The sequence below is a fragment of the Triturus cristatus genome, chromosome 8 (genome assembly GCF_964204655.1).
Source record: "Triturus cristatus chromosome 8, aTriCri1.1, whole genome shotgun sequence".
NCBI lineage: Eukaryota > Metazoa > Chordata > Amphibia > Caudata > Salamandridae > Triturus > Triturus cristatus.
In genome coordinates this window covers 1,070,865,660-1,070,889,718 of record NC_140591.1, presented here as the reverse complement: position 1 = coordinate 1,070,889,718, position 24,059 = coordinate 1,070,865,660, and the positions used below count along the sequence as shown (strand labels likewise).

The 24,059-nt window shown below is 39.6% G+C and overlaps 1 long non-coding RNA gene across 6 annotated transcripts in view; it reads left to right on the top strand.

Annotated features, from left to right (window-relative positions):
* The window catches only part of LOC146805388 (uncharacterized), a 272,286-nt gene that overhangs the window by 72,815 nt on the left and 175,412 nt on the right, over positions 1 to 24,059 (top strand). For all 6 annotated transcript variants that reach the window (XR_014967839.1, XR_014967835.1, XR_014967838.1 and 3 more), the window contains exon 2: positions 18,156 to 18,202. This is a non-coding gene — a long non-coding RNA (uncharacterized LOC146805388). The remainder of the gene's footprint in view (positions 1 to 18,155; positions 18,203 to 24,059) is intronic.

Here is a 24,059-nt window from a genome sequence, read left to right as displayed (position 1 = left end):
AAGCACTTAGCCTCTGATTAGCGTGGGTAAAGTGCACAGAGCACTAGTGGCAACAAAAAACAAGTCCAGCCAAAATAGGAGGGTGAAGGCAAAGCAAAATCTCAGGGAACACCATGTCAAGGATGTCAGGTCTAACAATGTACTTTGTATCAATATGTGGCAAACAGGTTTCTGTGATTAGATAACTCTCTGAGATCCATTTATATCCCATCAAATTTGACTGGACTCAGCAAAGAGAACTGTTTTTGCTACACTGGTTGTTCCCTTTAAATTAACTATACACCTTTATTTACAAGTGAAATCCTGCAACATGACTTACTCCAGCACACACCTATAAAATCGTTACTAGGATAGTCTAGGAGGGTAGGTATTTCATATGATCTGTCAACATTACATTAGGGTTCACCAGGATCCAGGAAGTCTGCCTTATTTTACACTGTGATAGTGCTGAACTGTTTAACCCTTCACCATTCAGGAGATACAGATCTTTTCCTAGGAGCTCTGCTGGGAACATCTAAGTTTGAACACATCCTACAAAACATTTGTCTTAACACCAGTATCACCCAAAATATTTTTTATGGTTCGCACAATGTGAAAGAGGTGATAATCTACTAAATCATTAGCATACCCTCACCTAATCAATTGCATTGCTTATTACGTATGCACTGTTACATTGCACAAACAACAGATTGTTGTTAAGGTTCTCAGTGTTCCCTTTTTCATCATTCTTATATATAAATAAACATACACTCTTGATTTCCATATTCATTTGTTTAGTATAGAAAAACATTAAAAAAATCGGTCTGCTTTGGAGAGGTTCTCAGTGACATCAGTCATGACTGCCAGACCAAAAGCTAGGTTGATTGGCAGGTAGTTGAGTTAATAACAAGATGATATTTGTTACAGAAGCTTAAGCAGTTGCAGACGGACACATATGTTAGCACTACGCACTTTCTCCACATTTTAATTAAGAACAGCAAGGCAAAAGTGGGAGGAAGCTAGCTGGGTTGATCTAGAGGCGGCTCCTAGGTCCGGTGACAACAGGTCGTTCTGGAAAATGATTAACCTTTGGAGCAGATGTTCTAATATGCAGATAGACTGCCATTTGAATCCAGAGGCCTGGAAACCCATTTTCCTAACCTATATGAGCTTTCTCCCAATGAGCCTACTGTGGTCCCCTGCCCCCCATTTCATCCTCCCAGGTTTACATTTTATACTTGAGGAAACCAGGGCAGCCGTCAATACTGTCAAACCGGTAAAGGCTCCAGGGCCAGATAAAATCCCTGCTTAATTATTCTGTCATTACATGTCAGTTTGGGTGCAGTGCGTTAATTGTTTGAGTAATACTTTTTCTTCCGGTGCTCTGATCCCCAATTCAGGGAAAGGCGCAGAAATTATCCTGATCTATAAAAAAAGGGAAATTGAGGAAGTCCTGGCAATTATATGCCAATAAGCCTCCTGGATAGCCTCCAGAAAATCTATGCAAGACAACTGCTAAACATATTGAATGAGTGGAGGAGGAAACTGGAATTGTGACCACTTATCAAGCTGTGTTTAAACCCAAGACCAGCACTAGTAACCACGTTCTGAGGCTGCTTGTTATTATTTGGAAGCATACAAAGCTTGGTAACCTTTATCTAGCTTTCATTGACCTAAGGCAGCCTTCATCATGGTCCTTGGGGACTGCTTTGGACATCATTAAAGAATTTAGGGGTCCCCAAAGCCATCCTTGGGCAGTTAATAAGACTCCATCATGATAATTAAGCTCAAGTATGATGTAGTCCCCAGGGGCAAATGCTGAGTGCTGAGGGAAGGGTGCGTACTGGCCCCTACCCTTCTCTCCCTATTTGTGTGAATGACGTAGTTGGGGCCCTTAGCCATGGAAACATAAATGATCCCAAATTAGAAGGGGTTAGTGCCCCATCTCTTTTATTTGCAGATGGCACTCTGCTAATCTTCAGATCCCTATGGGTTTGCAGCAATTAATGGACAATTTGATTTTTATTGCCTGGCCAGGGGCCTGGGGATTAATGTCACCAAGACAAAGTTTATGGTTGTCAGACCCCATAGATCCTTCAGGAACGCATTTGTGCTGGGAAATGAGATGATCAAGTGTCAAGTGTACCTTTAGGTTAGAATATTTAAGGGTCATATTGGATAGCCGAGCCACCTAGTCTCCCTACATTCAGAAAAGAAAGTCAGTGCTCCAGCATCAAGCTTCAGTTTTCTATAAAAAAATCAGGGTACCACCTGTAGAGCCCTACTTCTGGCTATTGAGCTATACAAATTAAAGGACTAATCAGCAGCCTTATATGGTGCTGAGATTTGGGGACATGCGAACACAGACCCACTCACTTTAAGTTGAAAAGAAAGGTATTCATTCTCTTCTACACTTGACCATAGGCACCCCCTTAATACCCATGTTCCTTGATGTAGTGTTTAAACGGATAGGAGAAATTGGCTGGCAAAAGCCAGTAGTACACTGGGTAAGGATCTGGACTGCGGAGGAACTGAAACCATAAATGGAGTGGACGAACTGTTGTCATCTGACAAAGGCCTTTCCTTTCCAATCATGGCTAGAACAGCTGGGCCTTGGATCTTTTTGGCCAGGTACTAGATCGCTGACTACTATCTCCAGTAAGCAGGTAAAGTCTTACTACTGGGAGTTCATTCAAGCTAGTGTCCACCAAACTTCAAACCACTGGAGTCTGGCAAACTAATTCTTGCTCATTAAAGATAGCCCCTCATGTGAAGCACTCTTAGACATCCCCAACAACAATTGTCTAAAACTTTGTATTTAAAGATCCGATATGGCACCCTTGAACTGGGACCTTTTACCTCTATGAGACCGATTCTGATGTAATTCAGAAGGCATCCGAATTGGATTTGGCTTTCCCAGATCTGATTCGTAGCCCTTGTATACGACTGAATCATACACAGGTTCGAGCAACCAAGTACGATGCGAAGATCTCGTACGCGGAGACCGAATTGTTTCCGGGACCCGAACCTGTCCGTATGATTTGTTCGTAGCCGAATCGTGCCGCGGTATGGAACCGAAGTCCTACCGAGCGAGTATGATGCACGATTCGGACAGCCGCTTTTCCTCAGTCTCAGCAAGATGAAACGGCTGTCGGAAGTGTAATTCAGGGGGCCGTAGCAGGCCCCCCTTCACCCGGGGCCCTCCAAATCTGTCACAGGGGTGTGTCCGGGTCCCCCCGATCCAGGCATGCACAGGGTGGCGGGCACCATGGGGGGCCCGCTACAGGATGTACACTTTTTCCCACCCACCCCTTTTTGCAACAGGAGCCTGTGTACGCGTCTGTACACAGGCCCCCATAGAGTTCAATGGGAGTCCCAGCGAACTGAGTCCGTAAGCATACGGCTGCATCGTACTCGCTCGTTCGGACTCCCGGAGCATGTTTTGCTTGGAAAGCCCTCTGAATCCGAGTCATATGGAGGCCTTTCCTAGAGAGATTGGAATTGGGCCCTATGTGGAATTCTGGCAGGGGCTCTAATCGCACCAACTCCTGTCCAATGGGTTGTTTGCAAGAAGAAGAAAGCTATAAGCCATATCTTGTTTTTCTGCCCTGCTAATAAAAATTACAGATGTAAATGGATCCCTCCACTTTGTAATCACCTCTGCATTAGGAGGCATATTGAGGCCCTAAGAGAGGTGAAATGCGACATGTCTCTCTATACGGTGGACACCCTTATTAAATATTTATTGCAGTTGGCATGGCAAGAAAAGAAAAAGACCTAAGACTTTAAACTTTAAATGCCAATGCTATGGGTGTTTGAGGAACAAAATGTGGCACACTAGATATAGCCGTTTTCTCCCCAAGATTTATTAGGGGAAGAACGAATCGCTAAGCCTATTAAATATGTTTGCTAGTCTTAGGTGAAGGTTTTTCCCTATATGTAAGACTCACTTTCATTAGAATTTTAACAAAAACCTAAATAGAATTGACTTTATAAATTTACCAGTACTTATTTACCCATTTACTGTCCTAGGTTTTGCTTCTTGGAAGGAAGCACAAAATCACATAGGAGAGAAGTTAATATATGGTATGCTGTTTTTAATGCATTATATTAGATTGTACAGGAAATACACATGGTAGTAAAAGTAATTTTAACTTATAGCCTCTGCAAGTTTATTATTACATGTGTTAAAAAGGATATATTACAGCTAGTCTACGATGAGAGATATGTAATGGTTAGTCGGCTTAAAGGATAGTGTTAATACTTTTGACCATGTCCAATCAAGAATTGTGCATTAGTCACCCTATTAGATCAGTCACTCAGGGAAGGGTAAAGCCTGATAACGACTCATTGCTAGCCTTGCACATGTATTTTATTTTGGATTAACCAGATTTTAATGTTTTAACTTAAGCATGACTGTATTTTTAATATGGAACGTTTTCTATGTGTATGTTTTATGAAGAGTAAATTCTGAAATAAACATTAAATAACACTCTTTCCACTTCCACACCCCTTATTTTCCACGTCGAAATTCACTCCCCAGTTTCCTATCTTCCCTGCCATTCCAAATCTTTCCTCACCCTCATTGTCTCTCATAACCTCAGCTCATATAACATGCTACACCTCTGACTAAAGACCACATGGTAATATAACATGCAGTGCTCAATACCTCCCACGCATGAAACACCTCTTCAGAAACTACCCCACCTATTTCCTTTTATACACCACGCCTACAGTAACTTCATAACTCAATTATCATTTCATAATATAATTTTTGTTCCTAGAACAGCAGCCCACACAACTAAACTTAGCACTACTCACCACTCCATTATTTTTTTACTGACATTTTCTTGTCCTTCCATAATAGTGCATATGACTGAAACTCTATTGAGTTAAGGGATATCTATCTCTGTTGAGGATTAATCCAGACAGCTCAGATAAACTTGTATGTAGATGCCAACAAGCTACACTAATATTATTTTCTACTTTGTCAACATTTTATGTTGATATACCTTTCATAATCTTTTGAAAAGCTGTTATAGGTTAAACATGACTTATTTTATTGACTCAAAACATCTGTTTGCCTAATTATTTCCTAAATTTAGGTTCTCTGCATGAGGTACCTGGTTTACCACTTTCAGTTTTATGGAGAGGTGTGGCCCCAATCACTCCTTCATAATTGAGATATCTAAACCAGACACTTATCAAACCTGGGCAATCCTTTACTAATCCAAGTTGCCATTAATTATTCTGGGATGCAGGTATTCTGCAGATTACCATTTTTATTGTGCAACAGGAAGATGAGTGTTTGCTTCCTCAGGGCCCAAACCTAAGTGCTGCTAATGACTTGAACTGGGTTTGGAGAGAAGTGACAGGAGATCAAGTCCTGGGTTACAAGAATAGTTATGCACTCGGTAATTCATTGCACACTACTTTCGGTGAGGTCACCCTACATTTGGAATAATACTACTCAAAGCTTTGTTTAAACCTGCCTCTTTTGAAACTATATGGATGGCTGAATTTGTAAGGATAGCTGAACAGGTTGCATGATCTAATGATGGAACAGAAAAGGTCTAATATTCATCCCAGAGGCGAGAGGTGACAATAACTTAATAATAGCTGTTTTAATAGGCCAATCTATTCCTTGTTTGGGACTAGTCAACTTTTCTATGCTACTCTTATTTTGGTAGCTCCGTATGAATTTAGTTATGCTTGATCTTGCCTGATATATTGCACATTGATCTTAGCCGCATGATAATTATTCAACCATGTAATGCAACAATATTTCTTCACTATCCTATTCATGTCTTTATATTCTTTATTCAATTAACCTTCATATTTGAGATTAATCATTTCTGACCAGTTACTTGAAATCCGGCTACCCAAGTATTTGACCTTTACCTGGAATATCAGATAATGCTCACTGGTGTTGCATTTGATTGGTAAAATATTTTTAGATGTATTTATTTATTCCCAGAGACATCCTCATAATTGTTGAAAAGTAATAACAAGAAAGCACATGCTACCCCAAGATTCGAACCATAAACCAGAGTATCATCTGCCTAAACAGCACATTTAGGTCGTAAGCCATTCATATCATTATAACCTGGTTGTTGAGCTGGGTTTAATGGGAAGCAAGGCCTAGTGCCATTATTAACTGTTATCTGGATGTCCAATACCAAATGTGTTGATAATTAGGGAAACATGGGATTTATATATACAGCTCTAACTGACCTAATATGACTTAGAGGGAGGCTGTGGGCAGTGGGAATGCTCCATAAAAACAATCACCCACCACACTGTCTTGAATAACTTCTCTGTGCAATGAAGGAAGAGGCTGGTTCTAGAGTCTGAGAGATTATAATCTGAAATGCCATTTTATTTATTTGTGTTTGCCTGCTGTGCTCGCAGCAGGCAGGGCGACGCTTCTCCGCTCCTGAGGAGGAGTCCTGGGGCGGCTTCTCCGCCATGGCTGAGGAGCATCGCCCCACTGCCTATAAGCAGTGCACTGGAAAGTAAAGGAAACATAATATGATAATAACTTTGAATTATTATCATTTTATGTTGCCTTTGCCGGTGGGCGGGGCTGCTCTGGTCTCAGAGCAGGACAGCGAAGGAGTGGTTTGCCCACTCCTAAGTGCGCAAAGACTGTTTGGTCGGCCTTCTCCCAATTCTCCATGCAGGCTGCATTACAGCCTGCGTGGAGAACATGCCCATTCCCCCATTCCCTGGTTGAGCGTTGAACCAGGACTCTCAAAACCAATCGTGATTGGTCAGGGGAGCATGGCTGTGCTTGCTGTGCCTCAGACCTACGAGGAGAGCAGGAGCAGAGACGCGGGACCCGGCGCGGCAAGGTAAATTTTCATTTTATTATTATTATTTTTTTTTACAATGCACTCCGTTTCCCACCTCGTCGTGCTCCCCGTGCGACCGCACCCACCCCACCACCCGCGAACCATGCCGGCCGCCACTGGAGGAGTCGCCCCTGCACCACACTCTCTTCCATAACTTCTCGGTGTCAGTGAAGGTAGGGATCTGCTGGTAGCTTCAGGGAGACTATAATCTGAAATGCCATTATGAAGTCCACTAATTAATCATGCACATTCTTATTAGTAATACATCCATGCTCTTCCTCTCCTATCAGCCTCCACCGTATGTGATTTAATCTTAGATATGATTGCAGACAAATTGTTATAACCTGCATTTACAATTGAGATCAGCTAGCATAACCCACTTTATAAGTATGCAGATTGTATTTATGTAGTCCATCCCTCCCCCACATGATTCCATCCCATACCTTTACCACATCAATGTCCTCTACTCTGCAAAAAATCCTCCACAGCACTGCACATCACAACAACCCTCCACAACATACCACATTCATGACTGTACAAACAACTGCTATACTACCAACTGACATCCCCATTACGCAAATAGTTTACTCGGTGTCATGTTTATTAGTTTGTCCTTTTCCCATTTCTTTTATCTAGCTTTGAATATTCCCACACCACCCACATAAATACGACTTTGGTTGTGTAATTTACATCTGGTACCATTACAGTTTTCTTTCATGCTGCATAGCTCCATTTTCGTTTTTGCTGCATGCATGCATTGGAGCCAATCTCTCCAATGCTATCAGAAGCTCGTAAAATGTCTCCAGCAGCTTGAACACACTAGCAGTGTGAAAAAGCAGTGCCGGTCAGCCCGACTGGGCTGTCACTGGCAAGATTATACATCCACCAAGTTATGACACAGAAATACGACTGTGGGTTTCGTAAGGTACATTTTCCTATTGACTGCTGGGTTGTCCACTTGTGTATCTTTATCTAGGGCTGTTTTTGAGAGCATATCTGATGTGTAACACGTTATAATATGTGTTTACCTCCGCAAAACAATAAGATACTTCACATATAATGACAAAGCTTGCAAGATGTATTCGCTGGCCCCCTTTTCAGCAATGAATAAAAACATTTCGTTTGGAAAATCCTCAAATAAATAATTATTCAGTAACTTATAACTTATAACACTTCATATAGTATCATGTTTTTTTCGAGAAAAAAAACCATCAACAATAGAAATTTCATTTTCAACAGTATTAAATGTAAAGTTAAACAGCTTTGGAGGGAAATCTATGTAGATGATGCACTGTATTACAAAGTAAATGTCTTCCATTCATCTATCTCGCTACAAAGCTACGTTTTCGCACAGTACTGCTCCTGGAAATCACGTGTTTGTGTGAATGCATTTGTCAGGTGACCAAATTGTTAATTGTGAGAGTAACTGATTGCTTCTGCATGATGCCAAAGACCAGGGTACATTTCTCAAGGGACGATTTTCGTTCGATAAATGGGTAAAATGTAGTCCAAACCTACAAAAACCAGATTACTCCAAAACGCACGATTCAAACAACATTGAATTATAATCAAAGAATTATTTCCACGATGGAAACTCTAAACATCAGCACAACTTCACCCTGTAAACACATTCAACTCTGAAGCTGGGGAGTGCTCAATCTTAAACAATATGCCTGAAAAAAACAAGATATTCAACATGACCTCACTAATACAATTTACTTTATTAAAATGTGTAACCAAAATCAACCAAAAAGAGAATATACATTGCCCCAATTATAAACTGTTTAAAGTCAGAAAGAAATTTTTTAAATGTGATCAAATCATATTACCCATGAAATTCCTTCTATCTAAGGGTAAATACGGTCTTCACTGATACTTGTAATTCTAACCACTAAACTAATCAATACACCTTTTTTTCAACCACGTATCCAGGTAAAGGAAATGTGGTTCTGGGTTTCTATCCTTGTTAAAAAAAGCACCAAAAAGCACCAAAATTAGATATTAAAAAATCAGCATTCTAATGCCAGTATCCATTTCGAGCAAGCTACTCTAAATATCTCCTGCTGGGAGAACTAAATCACCTCAGAATCTGTCAATCGGACACCCACCCAAGAAGAGAAACTGACACCGCCTTCCTCGATGCAAAAGGAGATCTTCTTTAACTATCAAATAAGGGAAAATTTGTTGCGCCATGATGCCAGACACTATTTAATATCTCCGGCCATATTTATGACCCGATTTGCACCACTCAACGTGATACATGCGTGGCGCAAACCTTAAGTGAGATGTATTAAGTCATGTTGAAATATGCCATATTGACTTAAATACGGCGCATTCCTGCCCTTTCCCTGTCACACAGTGCAGCACAGCAAGGTGACTTGCTTCGCTGCGTGACAAGTTTCTAAATCTACCACTTCATTTTTTAAAACTAGAGTCAGCTATTCTTTAATCAGAATGAGTGACAGAATAGGATATATATTTCTTTGCTAGTTGCACTTCCCAACTTTGGCATGCAAACATGGTTATGGTTACAGAATAATTAGTTACAACTTGTAACCTGTGCAGTCTCAGAGGTCGATGACTCTCCATAATGGTTTACTCATGTACAAATAGCACATAAGTACACACTTTAACATTTATACAAAGTGGATCTACTATCTCTAGCTACCCCTGACATCGACGTTTCATAAAACAATACTACGCTATTTTCTAAAAACTTTACATAAATCCTTTTACCCATAAAATGTTTTTATTTTTTATTTTCATATAATAATTGGATCAACATTTATTAGTTTAAACGGGAGTGAAAGTGAAATTGTATTATTAGGCATTGAAAATAATAGAGTAACACAGTCATTTTTTGCAGGTTATATTAATGTGCTTCAACTCAGGTACTATTTATTTGAGGTTATTAACATGTATTAACAATTCGGGGAGACACTCCTGTTAACCCATTTAAAGTCCAGACTTCCTGAGGTTGAAGCCATGTTAAAAGTGAAATATTTTTTAATTGTATTCACCTAAAAAAAAAATCAATAAAAATATAAGTATTATCATCATTTGTATGTTTTCTACGAAAATCAAGTACATTGGTGTTCTGAAACAAATAGTATTGTAGAGTAAGCACTCGAATATTGGCTAAGTGAAACACGTAGAATGGCTCTCTAAGTTGAACAGTCGCAGTTGAAAATAGACAAAGACAGATTCAACTTTCCCTTTTGCCAGGGTTGGTAAACTGAGACCGATTAAGCTGGATAATAGTGATATCTGCTATTTACAATTCTTTGAAAGTATGTGATATGAAACTGTTTACAAAACAAGTTGTCATTATTAAAATAAAATTTCATGTTCAAATAGATTTTGTAGGTATTCTAGGTGAGGGGCACTTCCTTATAGTTTCACCACTGACCTATTTATCCTGTTAAGACATGCTATACTGCACTTAAATATCATTGTACCTCATTCATATAGGGGAAATGCCAATAAGCATGTAAACCTAACGAAAAATGAAAATCTCAATTTATGTTTGGAACTAAAAATTAACAATCCCAGAGAACTTCACATTCTACATGTACTCATTAAAAAATTATAGTCTTACCTAGAGGAAAAAAGAGACTGCAGTTTTACAATTTTAAGGGACAACGTTTGGATTAATTTAAACAGTTGTTAAGTAACTGTGCAACACTGAATAAAAATCATAACAAAGCTGCTATTTTAGGGCCGAGGGCAAGTATAAAAATGTATACTCACTCACTCAATGTAGGATAATATTGAAAACTGCATATACATTCATTAACGTACTGAACACCATTAACCAACAATCAAAACGTCTAAATGGTAATGTGCACAAATGTATCATTTGCACACAGTTGCACATTAAAGTGACATCTAGATCACCAGTTACAGATATCAGCTTAAAACAGCAGATATGTACAGATTCCATTGTACACAAAAGTATCATCAGCAGCAAACGAACAGAATTAAAGAAACCATCAAGTGAATGATGTCACAATACACCACAAAACCCTGGCTGACATCATCAAACAAAGAAACTTTTTAGAATGCCTGTTGTTGGCGATTGTTAGGAATGCAAGACTGGGTAAAGAGAACTATGTTTTTTCTCTGCACTTGATAGGCCTTTTAAGTTTGCACATGTCACTACAATACAAACTTGTAGATAACATTTCAAACACATACAAAGTCCATAGAAAAGTCCAATCTCATGACAGATAAAGCATTCAGGCCAAATGAACCTACCAATATCTCCTTGTCCTTCCTTGTCCAACTACTTATAATGTGAGCCTCCACATGTGTGCAAGGACTGGTATGAGGAAGGCTAGATACTGGATCTCAAAACATCTTAACTGGCACTATTTCTTGTCCTTTGTGGTAAGTTTAGGCAGTTGTTGGTGCAAATACCTTTTACCGTAAAAAAAATGCTGCTACATTTCCGAACCAAAAGTAGCACATGCTGGTAAAGCTCCTGCAACAAGCAACCATTTACCACTTTTCAAAGCAGTAAAATCATGCTGCTCCAATTCTTCAACTATTTAAAACAACAGCTAGTGCAAAACTGTGGCAGAGAACTATGTTATAATTTAGCATTCCCAATTCTCCCTTTATTTGATACATCCTAGGTCTTCCACTAAAGAAGACTACCAGTAAACAATTTGGAAAGATCTGGCTTCTCTATTAGGACACTTGTCCCTGGTGGTCCACGGGCTTTCCGTTCTGTTCTTGGTCACTTTTCTCTCTTTTTTCTGTTGCAGGCCTCTTTGACTCACTCCATTTTTTTGTCATCACTATTTCTATTTAAGGATTGTCCAATAAATGCGTTATGTGATCTAAGAAAAAATACTGTTTGTCACAATATTTTTGTGAGCCTTTCTTCTTTAAAACTCGCATACTAGCATCAAGTTCTTGCAATATGTTTCCTTTGATGAATGTCAGGCTCTGTACTTTATTCATTTTTTTTCTATAATCCAAAATCGTTATCAGGACTCTCACTCCATCATTCCAGTGTAGACAGCTTCTGCCTCTAGCCACATAACATGTATTGAACTATATTGGTAACTTAATTGTGGACTTTGATTTGATTGTCTTTATCCTTCTGGAGGTTTGACCCCCAAAACCAGTCATAGTAAAATTGAGCAGGCCGCACAAAGGATGCATAACCAATACAGAAAAACAATATTAAAATAACACAGTGTAAACGATTAGAGCAGTATCAACTTCCAAACAAACATTTTTTTATGTGTGATTTGTAAGGCATTACATGCCACTGGGAACAGTTTCAAAGTGCCATGAACATAAAGGATGGGGCAGAAAGTCAATTACCACATCCAAGTATTAATATGGATTCCATTTATTTATTTGTTATTGAATATTTAGTTCTAAAACTATATTTCATAATGTTTCACCCAATATTTCATTAAATCATTTTTGCGGGATAATATAATTTTTTGCTGTAAAATATACATAATAAAAATTTACTTTCTAACAATTTCAACTTTTCAAAGAAAACATTACTTTCAAAGTATTTTCTCCCACACGAGTCTCGGGAAATGTAATACTGTAATTCTACATTCTTCCAGGCTTTGCATTATGATATCTGTTTTATACCATTAGAAGTTCCCTTCATGCAATAAAGAACATGAGATTATATATGTTGTTGTATGCTAAATATTTGGGCATTCACACCTTACATGCTTAAAACGAGCCTACAGTTATGTTACAGAACCCATCTTTGCATTTACCCACTTTCCCTTTGACTGAAGGGTCTATTAAATTATAGTGCAGCATCTATACATTTATCCTAAGCATTCCATTTGCCCCGAAATGAAAGAGACATTCTGCATTTTCTCTTGACGATTTATACCTATGTTTGGAGTAAATATACTACTTTTTGAATCATAATTTACCTTCAGGAGTTCTTCTGGCAACATCCAACAATCCGGTAGAGCCAGACTGCATATAGGAAGCTCGTGCCATGATCTTTTTTCATGGGGGGGGTGCCTTGTCCCCCCCGGGACACCTCCAAGGAGAGTGAAGCATTGAGGGCTGCGGGGGAAGCCCCATGGTCCTTGCAACCCCAGCCAGATCCCTCGCTTCGCATCCTCCTCCTTCTGCCGGCACGGGAGCCCGCCTGTTCTCCTTCTCCTGCCCACTCTCCATGCGAGCAGAAAGCAATCTGCTTGGTGGTGCAGTCATGGGCACAGGGTCTGTTGGTGCTCGGGATCCTGGGGCCCCAGATCAGTTTTGCGTCAGTCCTTAGGGAGATGTGGGCCCCTGGGGGCAAAAGTGGCAACAGGGAGGAGGCCCCAAACATGACCCCTACCTTGACTAATAAAATATTTAAATCCTGTGATGACCCCGCCGGCCCTGACCCACCCCTGGGGTAGTTGATGTCTGGGCGGCGGAGCCTCACACGCTCTGTTTGGCAGAGTTCAAAGGTCACCAATCTTCAAAATACCATAACTCAGGCCCAGTTTGGTCAATTTGGATGATCTTGGGCTCATCTTACTCATGGCGGCAAGCTCTAGCCACCAGTAGCAGTTTCAGCATACCTCCTCACATCCATAGCGGTGTAGTCCACAGGGAGCTGGATCTCATAGCTACCTGCGCCAGCCTTCCTTCAGGTCTTTGTCCCTGAGTGCAGACGTTTAGGCCTTTCCCACAACTGGTTCACAGGAGGTTAAGGGGGCCAGCCTCGCTGGCCCTTGGTGAGAGCCATTGGTCCTGGGATCAAATGGGCAGAGGCCTTAGGAATTTTAAGGTATCAGAGGGCTCCTCCTTCCAGTTGTCCATGGCAGTCCCAGGGTCTAGCATAGAAGAGCAGAAACCATCAAGAAAGAGAGAGTCTCCCCCTGCTGCAGAAGTTTTTAAATGGGAGTGGAAAGTTCCAGAAGCCAGGCACCCCTCGCCAATCCTAGGATGCCACGTCACCTCTCTACTCCTGTCCCAACCCTCCTGCACGGCATGCAGGGACTGTTCAAAATTGCATTATCCAGGAGTCACTAGTTGCATCTCCTCTAAGGGCTTCAGCTCTGCCCCTTGCTGACATCACTGCCAGGACCTTTCTAACCTAGGTTTCAAAGGGGAGCCCCCTCATGTGTTGGCTTCAGAGGTCTGGTCACCCTCCTTTGTTCAGTGGGTTTGGGCAGGAACATCCCTTGTATAGGATGACAGCTGAGTGATTGAAGCAGAACCTTCAGCCCCACCCATTTGCTCATCAGGAGCTGAGTGAAGTACTGGTAATTGCTCCCTTTGAGTGGGGAGGCCGTGTTCCTGCTGCTAGAGAGAAATGTAATTAACCTGGCACAGCTGGGTTGCAAAAGGCCTTGGCTTTGATCCTGAGCTAAGCCAGATAAATATGACAACTCTGGATGAGCCATAAGTTGTACATATATTCTTGGATCTTGCAGATTTGATTTTCCCTTACAGGTTACACCCCATTTTGATATGTCACTGGTCTCTGTAGGTCAAAGGGAAGCAAAACTGCACTCTAAGGCAGTTTTCCACCTATTTGTATAATAAAGTGTCACTATAGACAAAACAGTAAATCAAACTGACTTTCCCTATTAGTGTACAGTAACATCATAAGGCCTACCGCAGATCAATATATAATCCTGCAAAGTTCCCTTTGCATCAGGCTAATTGTGCACAGTTACTTAGCTGCACATGATGGTAGTCTCTCACGCGCAGCCCTCAACCATGTGCACACGCACGTATACACATGTTCACGTGTAACTATTCAAGTTATTCTCACCCTTGCTGTGTTGCAGCAGCCTTATCTTAAAAGGCGGACACTGGCAGTATACACATACAGTGCATTTGCCATGCGATTACTGTGAGTGAGACACATGTAGTGAGACTTACCCACAGTAAAAAGTCTAAAACCGCCTGATCCGCAAAGCAAAATAACTGGGTGTACTGAAAGAGTGGAACCCAATTTCAACAAGGGGACTTTCACAGAAGAAGCCTCTCTGTCTCTTAATCCACTGTCCTAATTCATCTGACAAGAAGCTTTGTTTTTACAGTATTTTGAATCAAATAATATGAAAATATAAGTTGGTGCACACTAGTAACATATAGATAGACAGTGTGCACTTCTTGTAAAGATTGTATTAAAGGATGTTGCGCCAGTTTGGGTATGAGATATGGAAGAGGGACTTTATGTCTGCCAAGATGATGGGGAGGGGGATGAAGGTTGATTTGGGAAAAAGGTGACCAACATTGAAATATTCTGTTACTTCTATCCAGAGAAAAAAACATGGACATATTGATATGCTAGGGCCTCTGTTCACCCATATACACCTGGCCATCAGCTTGGACATGAGACTTCTGACACTCCTGATACTAACAACGGTCCCCAACTCATTGTCCAGTAATGTCAGATGGTTCATGCAGTATTTATATATTTGTCCTATGCTTCTTGTATCTTTGATTCTCTGAAGTGATGTATTCTCGCCCCATTACTACCCTTTTCATTTTTAAACATTCATAAAGGGAAAAAGGTAACTTGTGCCACTTTTTTGACTCCTATACTAATCAATTCATTATGCTCAGTTTAAGGTTACAGCACTAGATACCAATCTTTCTCTGAAACTCTCTACGTGAATGTCCCACTTCTCAATTATCCCAAATCTACCTTTCTGAGCTAATCATTCCAAACACTCATTTCCATCCATATTCTGCTACATGTTTGAGATACATCCTTCTTATTTCTTGCCCTGCTGTAATCAGTTAATGAAGCTGGATGATTCACACAAGACTCCATTCTGAAGTCTGCTCATGGGCTGTTTCGGCTCCTTCCCCTAGGCCGTCCTGTGAAGTAAACATATTTTCATTCTGTTGAACACAAGATAACATGAACACTGAAGCAGCTTGAAGGCACCCTCCTGAATTCACAGGTTTCCATAGATTCACTTTGACACATTGAAGAATCATGGAATTATGTTGAAACTCTAAAGGACTGTGATGATATTTTCACTGTTATTCGAACTGTGCTGAAATGCTTGGTAATATCAAATCCACTTTCCTCTTGATTATAATGAAATGTTTCCATTGTCATTATGTATTTTTTTATTTACGCATTTATTTCTGGTTTTACATTCTGTTTATTGCCCTCAATACAACTGCCAATATACCTGGTCCTGAAGCCTGGTGCTTACTGCTAGTCAAATATTTTATTTTATGAAGCATATGAAACATACATTTTTGGTGCTAAAACAAAAGAAAAATATATGTAGTTTACACCTCATACTGTTAAAATACTTTCTGGTTACATTTGAAAACATTTAGAATGAGATCGCATTCAGATCTTTAAAAACTTTGGGCCTGATTTAGATCTCGGCGGATACGTTACTCCGTAACAATTGTGACGGATGACCTGTCCACCAAAATATAAATCCCATAGGATATAATGAGATTTATATTTCTGCAAATGGGATATCTGTTGTGGCCAAGATCTAAATCAGGCCACTTATTAGGACTGGTTTCAGGATCAGCTGTGGAACCCAAATTGCTGCTCTTATAGTTCTAGGCAAAAACATCCTCATGCATGGTGCTGCCAGTCGTTTAGTCTTGTTATATGTATTAATGGGGTTTTCAGTGAATGATCACTTGAGTCCTCTGGAGATTCTAAAATCATGCATGTGCATAGCTGGTGTAGTGTTGAAATGGTTTGTTTTCTTCCTAACAAAGCAAGGTCTTGCCTTCAAAAATTCAAAATTTGGATGCAAACTAATGAAATTTAGCTCTGAGAAAACTTAGTACTTCAAAATCAAAAGTCCACAAAATCACAGAATCATAGAGGAGTGGGTTGCCAAACCTAACAATATTGAAGTCTCCCCAATTATAGCCTCTGAGGTGAAATCCTAGTGATTCTGGCTGGATTCAAACGTCTCCACGAATTAGCATGTGGAATAAACTGCTAGCAAGGACCAAATAAGGTTATACTCAATCAAAAAATTTCCCGTTCTAAGGAGTTCATAAAATCTCAATCTTGCATCATGAGATTCAATATGCTGAAAACAGCCACACAATCATTTTTACCCGTTGAACTAAGAAATCTCAATCATTTTTACCCGTTGAACTAAGAAATCTGTCTTGTTACTGAAACTTAAAAAAAAAAAGTTCAAATGACATCAAAACTAAAACCTGTTAATTTCGGAAAATATGAGCACCATGGATTGAGTACTACAATCTAGATGTGGGAGGGGAAGAAGGAAACGGGGAACCCCCCCCCCACCCCCCCCCGGAAAGGCAGAGGAAGGGGTATTGAATGATGCACTGTTTGCCTTACTACTGGTACCCACGAGCGTCGTAAATAAGATCCTGTATCCCTTTTTACGCCCAGGCTATTCGAACTTGGCTACAGCCCCACCGGCTAACGACATTTTGCCCTTCTACTTGTTTTATTTTGCTGGTATGGATGGATATCCACTGTGTATTGTGTATTCATGCTTTGTTTGATGTTTTGTTTCGCAATAAAAACAAAATAAAAATATTTTTTTAAAAATCACAAAAAAAATCTCCTATCTTCTCTCTGTCAATGGATCTTTAATTGAAGGCCCTGTCTATACTATCACCTCATTGTCTTCTCACTGACTTTTTCGTTACTCTCCACTGACATTTCTTCCCAATCTTTCGCTCCAGTTTCAATTCTCACTTGACATCTTCCCTACTGACTCTTCGACATCGTATTCCTTTTGGACTCACACTTGTACAATCAATGAACTTGTTCACACCAATTCTTTCTCCCAATGCCCAATGACTTCTTCTCCCTCTTCTAAATTTTCAAACCCAAGTCCCATCCTCTTACTTGTTGACGCACAATATGTTGGATCACTATCTTTGGGTATTGCTGAAGTCTTGAAACTTTATTTTGTTGAATGTATAGCACACTGATAATCCTGAGTAGAGTGTGCTCAATAAGTGTGAATAAATAAACAAATTGACAAACACATGCATACATAGACAAATACATAAATAAATAAATAGGTCCGTTCTGGTTGATGGTTTTGCTAGTTTTCAAGAAGGTAGCTTATTTATAGTCCTCTTCTCAACATCTTCTGAACAGATGTTGATGGACGCTCCTTATGTTGGTGTTTCTGGTTTTCTTTGAAGGTGTCAGACAATTAGAACCAGCTTCATAGCAAGAGTAATATGTGAGATTTAATCACAAAAAGTGGTGTCATTCATATATCTGAACCATATATTTGGTTTTAAGGAATTTAGAGCAATCATGCAGTATGATGAAGATGGAGTTGAGTTGCACAATAGACTTAAAAACTTAAAATATTTTTGTTCTTGTTTTAGAGCCCCAAATATGTATACAATATGAAGCAAACAACATGCGTTGGCAGGTAAGTGTTGGCAATAGTATATTGAGATGTGTTGAAACTGTGTACTCTATTTGTTTGTGGATTGAATAACAAATCAATTCATGTCAGTATCACCTTATTTTACATTATGGATTAATGACATACATCATAAACGCAACACTGAAAAACTGAGATCATGACAATGGCACAGGAATCAGCCAACAACATAATGGCCAAAATAGCTTGAGGCCATGCCAACAACATCAACAAAAGTAAGAAACCTTGGAGTTCTCAAGGACTAAATCCTATTATTGACTCCACAAGTTACTGAAATTAGAAGGAACACTTTCTATACAAAGCATCTTTCCTTAATTGGCATGCCAAAAAAACACCAGACCACTAGCACCATCGTAATATTAAGGATTAACTACACTAACTACCTGCATCTAGACACTCCTTGCTTCTTTATATGGAAATTACAAAGGATTTCAAACACCATGGTAGGATCATTACTTTACCTAACCCAAAGGAACAGTTGACTGCTGTTTTCAAGCACTACATTGATAATTGCTAGATGCTTGCCATTAAACATACTAAGCATGCATCCACAGAAACTTTGAAGGAAGGGGGTTCATGATGCCGACATTTAGAATTCCAATAATATTTAAAAATCAGGCCACTGTGCTCAATACTAGCACTTCAAATTATTGTTTCTACCTACAAAAGACCATTGATGAATCCATTTCCTCGTTACAGGTGGCAAAATGTGGAGCTCTTTGCCAGCCAAGACACAACATTTATAATAACATCTGTTAAGGAAAGAAGTAAAACTTGTCTATTCATGAGATACGCCAGGCTAACTGCATCCTCTGACTTCAACATTAAACTACAGCTATGATCACCTTAGAATATCCATAAAAAAGGCAATAAGATAATTCTTGATCAGTACAGAACACTCTGCCCAAAAGTGACTAATACCCAGAAAGCAATGCTAGGATTCAAATTGAGCTGAATGCAATCAGAGCCGGCTGGTAATGGGTGTTACCCAAAAGGTCTGAAATGGTACTGTCTTATATCTGAATGTAAACAATGCTGGTGAAATAACAAATACACTGTCAGTAGGCCTGATTAAGGACCCCTAACAATTGGATGTTATTGCAGCTAACTGTAAACAGTGCAGACTGCATGGCAAATATACACTCTAGTCTTGCCCTGCTATAGCACTCTTAAAAGATCAGAACTATAGTAGAACATGTTAAATGAAAGAAAACCCAATATTAATTTATCATAACTAATCAGTCAATAACAAATTTTCCCTGCAGTTATTGGCTGAGTTGAACTATCACATATATTTGTCACCCTAGAGGGTCTAAAAATGTTGATCCTGGAACTCCCTGACCATCACATTATCCTTATCAATACTGGACATCTCATAGTTTAACCTTATAGAGGATGGCTCCACTCAAGACTGACCCTCTCCCTTTTTCCCCCACCCTGTCTATACCACCCAGGACTCACAGACCTAACTCTCATAATCTCCTCCTACTAAGCACTGCCTCTAAAGACAATGAGCCCGATTCACAGAACTAACTTAAGACAAAATCCTAAACTTACTACTTTTGGTATTCACAGAAGTTGGGATTTTGTCTTCAGTTTTTCTTAAGACAAACTTAAGACAGACTTAAGTTAGGATTTTGTCTTAAGTTTGTCTTAAGTTTGTCTTAAGTCTGTCTTAAGTCTGTCTTAAGTTTGTCTTAAGTCTGTCTTAAGTTTGTCTTAAGTTTGTCTTAAGTCTGTCTTAAGTCTGTCTTAAGTCTGTCTTAAGGTTGTCTCAAGACAAACTTAAGACAAAATCCTAACTTCTGTGAATACCAAAAGTAGTAAGTTTAGGATTTTGTCTTAAGTTAGTTCTGTGAATCGGCCCCAATATGAGTAACTCTCTGATCATGTATGCACAGTACCAAAATTCTTCCCATATAGATACACAACAAATTAAAAAAAACTCTTCGACCATGCGTTCCCTCACAGTACGCTACTGATAATGTATTTCAGTACCCTAATACAATATAGTGCGCTACATAACTACTGCAATATAATATAATACAATACAATAAATACTCTTGATTCACAACACAGGCACTCATTTTGGCTAATTGTTTTCCTTGCTCAGGTGGATACTTCAGGAAAAATGACTCTTGCAGCTTGTTGTGTGTCTTTAGCCATACAGGAAGTCAGCCAATTGATCCTTGAAGTCCACTTCTTGTTCCTGAGTGCAAGTGGGAGCATATCCTTCCCTTCAGGTCTCCTATCAGGATTCAGTCAGCTGGTTTAGTCCTCTTCTATTCTGCCACAGGTCCAGAAAGGGTTCTCAGGAGCTGCTGGTGTGATCCTTTTAATACCGTTCAGTAGCTAGTGGGTGGAGTGCCATTTGGACACTCCCTAACCAATAGGGAAATGTTCCTTGGAGTAATCCTTCTCGCCTTTACAGCAACTCCTGTTTTCCTTAAAACAAACTGTCCTAGAGTCCATTATTCTAAGGGAAATCCAAGATGGCACAGGACTTCTGCAGTTGAAGAGAGTCCGTGGGCACACCAGGGATGCATGATTAGGTAAACAAGCGGTTCCCTCCTCCTCAGCTACCCTAAAATGGTTATGGGACCAGTTCCCCCTCCCACTAGGCTGTTGCCCACATAGTTCCAGATTGTCTAAAGAACAAAGGCCTTCCATTCTTCAGATTTCCCCTTAAACTTAACTTTGAATGGGCAGGCACCACTTAAAATTTCCTGAACCCTCGCAGCTGCTCGTCTTGGACTGACAGGTGTCTGGGACCTCACCCCAGCATCTCATGTCACCAGTTTCACACCTCATTAAGCTCAAGCATAGGAATGGGCAGCTGCTGGCAGGCTAATGCAAATTAGCCTTCAGGATCTTCAGGTATGGGAAAGGTAACTTCCTAATAGTTACTATTCCTACATGTTTACCATTGAATTGGATTTTCAATAAATATTAAAAGTAGTGGTTGAACTGTTCTCTAACTTGTTACAAACTTGAGATGGCAGAATTAAAAGTTTTCCTCATGGGACAACCAGAGTTTTCCACAGTAAAATAGATTTTATGGGCTTGTCACTATGGGGACATTCTAACATTAAATTTCTACATGTCCCACTTTTACATTCTAGACACTCTACCTTATGGGTTAGAAGGCCTACTTAGGGGTGAATTATTAATATTTAATTGAATAGCAGCCGAAGTGCTCGAGTCCACAGACAGCATTTAGCTTTTCATTCGATAGGTATAATTTCTATATCATATACTATGGCCTTACACGACAGTTCAATAGGCCAATCATGGATTAGCTAATGTTTACATGGTTTAGGTGGCAACTCTGTTCCACATTTCTCTCACATCTTCTTTTTCATACTGCTCCTCACATCATCCATTGCAACTTCTGTTACTCCAACCCAATTCAACCCCTAAATCTGCTTTGCTTAAACTCGATTGGTTACCAAATACTCATCCCCTTATCCCAATTTTGCAATGGACCCTTATGCCATCCCTATCATTTTCCTGTATACTGTCCTTTACTCTGTCCCTAGCTGTAACCCAACCCCTAAAATGTACCTAACCACAACCTGATTCCTTAACCTATCTCCAAATCTTAATGGAATTCCAGGCCTCTCCCTTTCTCTTACTCTACCCCTAGCCCATGCATCTTACCTTACATTACCCCTTAAACCCTATTCTACCCTAACCATAACCCCAAAGGATTCAATTGTTTCACAGTTGCTTTTTTTTTAATTTTTAAAAAATGTTCTACTTCTATGTCTCTACTTTTTTTCCTTTCCTTTCCTTTTTCTAATGTTAGCCTATCATGTGGCATTGAACGTGTGTTCTGAATCTACTCTAAACTACTGTAAATCGGTATATTTGATTCACTCCAGGGTAAATCAGAAGAGATCTTGTTGATTCTTCAAGGAAATAAAATGTGATTCTGTATGCCAGAAGTAACACTTTCAGAACTTAATTTCTGAATGAGGCCTGGATTAACAGGTAACATAGAACTGTCAATAGAAAAAGCTTTGCGTCTCAGGCCTGGAGTGATTTGTAAACCATAATAGGAGTCACACATAGATATCGTAGCCAAATATGCCTATTTATTATGCATGCCGTCACCCCGCATGCGATTACAATGCGGTTGTTACAACGATTGTGTTGTAACATCCATACCAATACCCCACAAGTCGTAACAACGACTTGTGGAGGGGGGTGCTGGATGTTAGAATAGTATAATTTAGTATTCCAACTTCAGTCTGTGCGGACAGTAGGGAAAGTGTTGGATTGTAAATCCAACACCTTCTCCCCCCCGCAAGTCATTGTTACGCCTTGCGGGGTAATGGTATGCGTTGTTACAATGCGGTCATTGTAACGACCGCGTTGTAATTGCATGCGTGGTGACAGATTCGTAGTAAAGACTGTTTATCGTAGTAGCCAAATCGCAAATTTATCTTCATTTTAAAAGCCGCCTGGCCTGCAAACTACCCAAGATGAAAACATAGCTGCCACACAGTCTGGTTATAATAATAATAATAATAATAATAAGGATAACATTACATTTTCTGCATCTAAATTCCTAGTCCTGCTTGATGGTGACATTTTACAAGCAAATTTGTGAATTGTAAGATGTCCTCCCTGCTATTTGCAAGAAAATAGCATTACGCCAAAGAATTCAGCTAAAATAGTAGAAGCATAATAAAGTTGCTCCAAAATATTATATTTGATCAAATTATATGGCAACAGTCACCACTAGAATGCAAAATACAAGAGTGGAATGAATCAGTATGGTCGTGCATTCAAAAGTTGACTATTTTATTCACATCATTCTGCAAGCCCCTAAAACTGAATTTATGTCCTTGATGTATATTAAGATGGAAACAAGTGTACTATTGAGCATGCTAAAAATATGAGCTATTTTGTAGAAATTATCGTAGTTATAACTCGGTGTTGGATAAATATTTCAATAAGAGTTAAAGGTTTTGCCCTACTATGTACTTGTCTTAATCTCCTCGTGACAGTGTTAGACAGCAGTGAGTAAATTCGCGACCGATGTATAACCCAAATATTTAAACACATTCAGCCTGGGGTGCAAAATAAAATTGAACAGCTGTAAATGTTACTTTCTTCAAGCATTGGGGGGGCTAGTGTGAGCAATATTTATAGATGTTGTGATCCAAGAAAATAGAAAGTACACAACCTGATTAAAGGTAAGAAGCCTCTTTATTTAGGGTTTCATAATGAATAAACTTAAATAAATTGCTATATAACGAAGCTTATTCATAAATAGTACTAGTACTGTTGATGTAAATATTCCAAGCTCAATGTTGCAATTGCGATGCCAGACTGTTAACAAAAAGCAGAAATGCATTCTTTAGGGTTAGATCTACACCTAGAGTAAGTTTGGTATTTGTTTGGTATTCTTAGAGTATTCCAATAGTACTTCTATGAAGCTGCTATGATTGCAGGTTTCTAGGAGTAATTGCACATTGCAAACATATATACTGTTGTAGCCCAACGTTTTTGCCTCCACACTTTTTTCTGAATTTGATTTTGTTGGCCTTGGAGCTCTGTACACTTTACCACTGCTAACAAGCGCTAACGTGCTTGTGCTCACTCCCACAAACATGGTGACATTTGCCTACACCTGATTGGTATATTTAATTTACCTATAAGTCCCTAGTAACATGGTATACCATATTCCCAGGGCCTGTAAATTAAATGCTACTAGTGGGCCTGCAGCACTTATTGTGCTAACCATTTAATAGACCCTTAAAATATGTTCCAGGTCTGCCACTGCAGCCTGAATGCAGTTTTAAACTGCCAATTCAACTTGGCAAAATGAACC